Source organism: Cebus imitator, unplaced genomic scaffold (genome assembly GCF_001604975.1).
Source record: "Cebus imitator isolate Cc_AM_T3 unplaced genomic scaffold, Cebus_imitator-1.0 Scaffold101, whole genome shotgun sequence".
In the NCBI taxonomy this organism is placed as follows: domain Eukaryota; kingdom Metazoa; phylum Chordata; class Mammalia; order Primates; family Cebidae; genus Cebus; species Cebus imitator.
In genome coordinates, this window is record NW_016107416.1 from 1,237,688 (window position 1) to 1,242,058 (window position 4,371).

At 44.5% G+C, this 4,371-nt stretch overlaps 1 protein-coding gene across 5 annotated transcripts in view; it reads left to right on the plus strand.

Moving 5' to 3' along the window:
- The window catches only part of CYSTM1 (cysteine rich transmembrane module containing 1), a 66,015-nt gene that overhangs the window by 39,564 nt on the left and 22,080 nt on the right, over positions 1 to 4,371 (plus strand). The gene's annotated exons all lie outside the window — the stretch shown is intronic.

Genomic DNA, 4,371 nt, shown 5'->3' on the forward strand with positions numbered 1-4,371 from the left:
CACACACAGAGAGAGAGAGAGAGAGAGAGAGAGAGCGCACGCACACATGTTCTTGTTCTGGGGGTTGTACCTGAGCTTTCTCTTGGCGTTCTAGTCATCAGGCCCTTTCCCCAGGAACACATTTGCTTAAAGACTGTAACTTGGGAACAGCTTAGAAAAGATTTTGATGGTTTTCAATTGCATTTTCCTTAGGGAAAAAAAAATCTCCATTAGACATTTTTCTTTCGTTTTTAAGTAGTGCCTTGGTTTCCTCTGAGCTTTTCCATTTACCCTTAAAATGAGTCTATTTGCTAGCCTGGGATACCTTTTCAGCCTGGAGAATTTTAGAGAGTGCAAGATTATATTGTGAGTTGTTCTTAATGGATAAAAATGAATTTTTGCTTTTGGGGAGAATGTATATCATGGGTAGTTTGTTTATGAAGGATCAATATTCCTCTCCCCTCCTCCTGAGCCTCCAAAAAAGCCCTTTCCAAGTAGCCTCAGGCAGCTAGTAGGTAACCATGAACTCCCCAGGGCTGTGGGCAAGATGTCCTGGAGCTGCAGATTTGAAGCCTCTGTGAAAAAGGTGTATTCTGTGGCTACAGGGCCCACGCCCCCTGGCCTAGCTAGACCCAGGACCCTGAGCTCCCTTTGCTTGCTTGACTGTCTTCCAAGATCTTCTCCCAAGCGGATTATTCCCTTTGGAATAAATTGATAGCCCTGATATCAAGGACTGCCTTCAGCCGCTTTCTAGAAAATTCAGGGTATGCCAAGATCTCTTTTGAAGGGTTTGACCTGACAAAAGTGGAGTGACTCCCTTTCTTAAGAACTTTAGAGCAATTGGGTCTCATATTTTTCCTTATTAGTGCTTTGCAGTTGCTTCAGAGTGTAGCCAGCTAAGCCCTTACCTGCAGTTTCTTTATAAGACAAGCTTTTCCAACTGAGGTTAGGAGTGCAAGGCAGATTATTTGTGTATTCACTCATTCATTTAGTGTCTCCTGTGTGCCAGGCCTACTGAGTGCCCTGTGGTAGGCTGTGAGCATAGAGTGCTAAGTGGCATTGCAGTCCTCAGCATTTTTATCCAGATAAAATTAGGAGCTGAGGGTGCCTAGGGTTTATGTTGGAGGTCAAAAGGAATTGCTAAATAGGACCATTTCCATTTCCCTGTTCAGTCGTGGGAGAAGAGTGGTGATGGTGGGAGTTGATAGAAGTGTTTCTTGGTGTTAGCCCGCTCCCCGCTCCAGCTCATGGATATGGTCGGTGTCATAATAAGGATGGCTGTGGTTGTGAATATCACTAGGAGGTGGTGCCCCTGACCCTCTGGGATTATCAATTTAGATCCTAGCATCCACAAGGAGTTGGACTAAGGCAGTACCTTATATAAATAGACACCTCTTTTTTTCCCCATTTCCATGTCTTTGGTTCATTTTTCAAAAAGACTCCAATTCATTGTATAAAATGCAACTGTCTCTAGGGTGTACCAGCTCTATCAAATGCCCATGTTGCTTCCTGGTGTCTTAGCCATTGGGAAGCCCTGCCTTCCATTCTTCAGGTCTCTGTTGTGGGAGCAATAGTAGCAACTACAGTATACTGAATACCTGCTGTATATTAGTCACTGGCCTGTGTGGATTAACTCATCAAATTCTTGAAGAACCCAATAAGGGAATAGGTGCTAATCTCATCCCCATTTTACAGGCAAGGAAACTAAAGCTGGAAGAGGTTGTCACACCCTCAAGATGGCACTAAGGTTGGACTCTAGGGTGTTCCAACTCTAGCACTGCCTCTCTTTGCTTTTGCCCTGTGTTCTTTTGTGGGCTGCCAGGCCCAAGAGGTTTGGTCTGCTTATGCTGTGATATGGACAGATAATGACAACAGTGTTGCAAATACACTATCCAGGAGTGTACCCTCGGCCAAGTGTATTGTATACTGGGCTTTTGGAATTTGCTGAGAGTCCTTCTGCTCTTTTAGTTCTCCAAATTGGTAGTGTTGTAAATAAAACCACCACTTTGGCAGCTGAACTCTGCTGGATGGGGAGAAATCAGATGCCCTCTGGCCTTCCTGGCATATTTTTGGAGGGTCTCTTCATACCTGCTTCACCTACAAGGCCAACCCTACTTAGTTTTCCACCTTAGGGTTTTCATGGCAAGAGGCTGATCATGACTGTGGAGACTTTTTAAACCTGACTTCAATGACAAGCTGGCCAACCCTGATAAGAGTTGACCATGGAAGGGAGTTGTTTCCCTAAACTCTGGCCCTGTCTCCCAGGGCCAGAGTCCTAGTCACAGTCATAAAAACCGGGCCACCATTTCTCTCTCCTTTTCTCCACTGGTGAAGTCTCTGGCCTCACATTTGCCATATAATCACATCTCGGTGGGTAAAGTGGGGATTTTCAGGACCATTTGCCCTTGATTCTGTGTGCATGTCGGCTTGTAGCAGTGTTACAAAACAGCAGGAATTGTGGTGGATAATTTGGCATAGCCCAGGCACCCCACACAGTTCTTTGCAAATCTACAATGATGGCCTTTGTTTCTCTGAAATAGTGGGCAGTGTGCTACAGGTAGTGGAGGGAAAGGGTGGAGGACAGTCCTTACAAGTAAAGGTTGCCTTGAATCACCTTCTCACTACATTCATTGAGAATGTTCATCCTGTCCCATCTCTGACCTCAGAATCACTGTGTACCAGGCTGTAAACTGAGAGGCATTCAGGAGCAAACACTACTATTTTTACTGTCGTAAAATTAAGTAGAAAAAGAAAACAACCTGGGGTGCTTTGCATAAATATATCTGATAGAGCTGTTAATCAGTAACGCAGGAATCTGGTACCTTTAGAAGCCAGTTATGGTCTGTATACCTAAGATAAAACATGTTTTATGTTTAATAAAAATGATATGGCAGTGTTTACCTTAGAAAATGCAACAAGTACTATTTGAATGAGACTCCAGGGCTAGCACTCAGTGTGAATCAGGCTAACATTGCCGATAACAGAGTAGTCTGTGCCTGCCTGTGCCTGGACTCTACTTGGAAAAACCCGACAGCTACCTCCTTGGTGATCTCTGCCCATTTGGGCAAGTTCCAAAGAGCCAGCTCCACTCAAAGTAACCTCTCTATTTTTTTCTGCAACCCAGTGACTGAAAACCAGGAGGAAACAATTTCTCTGATTTATGTTTATCCCTCTAAAATCATGACAGTAGTTGTCTTATATTTAAGGGGCACTGACATTAAGGGTTTTTGGTTTCTGAGTAATTTTCTATTTCTGTTCCACTCTTACCTTTTCTCTCCTTGCTTTGTTTCTATGCTTCCCTGGTTTCAAGCATCATTCTTGCTGCTCAGCAGAGCATGAAATAACAAATCATGCTTAAAAACCCTAACCACCATTCCATCCTGGGGGCAAGGGACTGTCAGGCCATGATGGCCTATCAGTCAGAAGCCAGGGCTATTAGGGCTGGCTGTGGCAGCCAGGGCCCATCTAAGATGATGCCCATTTCTTGGTGAGCCACTCACTAGCCATCGTATACTTAGTTTTCTTGTAGCCGTGCAAGGAGAGAGAAATGAGGAGAGGGCAGTAATAAGATTAATATTCCTCTCACCTTAACTCATTGAAAGGATCTATCCTGATTCTGTTCCAGTTGTGTTTATTATTGGTCCTGCCCAGTTTGGCATGAGGCTGTGAGCTTCCTGAGATGGGTCTTTGTCTCTTCTTTTCAAGAGGTCTGTGAGCTGCCTGAGTCAGGGATGATGTCTTTTATTTCTGGACTCCTCTGCAGGGTTGGCTGTGTCAGGAAAATGCAAAGTGAGCATGTGAGGTGGGAAGGAGACTGAGCCAAGTGTCAGCAACATCAGCTTCTTTCTCCTTCAGCACATTTGCTGTACGTGAGATATAGTTGGAGCAATCTGGAAGAGTCTTCAAGCAGGAGAGCAGGTGGGCACACAGACAGTCAGAGTGGACTTACTATTTTGTGACCATGAGGTATCTCTGGCTGGTTGGAGTCCAGGCTGGCCCCAGGGGCCTGCAGGATTGATTCGCTACCAAACCAAAGAGAACTGAAGCTGCTGCCAGAACAGAACGTCCTGAGCCACCAACGTACAGAGTTTTGCCTGCTATGAAGAAAAGCTCTGTTGTCTTTTTCCCCAAGTGTGAAGTGCCCCGGAATTCTCATGTATAAACTGAGGATTAAAGAATTCGGGTTTCTTAGCTATTCAGGAGGCTGAAGCAAGAGGATGACTTCAGTCTAGGAGTTTGAGTTTATAGTGAGCTGTGATCACACCACTACAGTCAAGCCTGGGTGACATAGCAAGACCCTGTCTCTTAAAAAAAGAAAAAATAATGCAGGGTTTTATGTGTGTGATAAAATGCTCATAACATAAAATTTGCCATTTTAACCTTTTTTTTTTT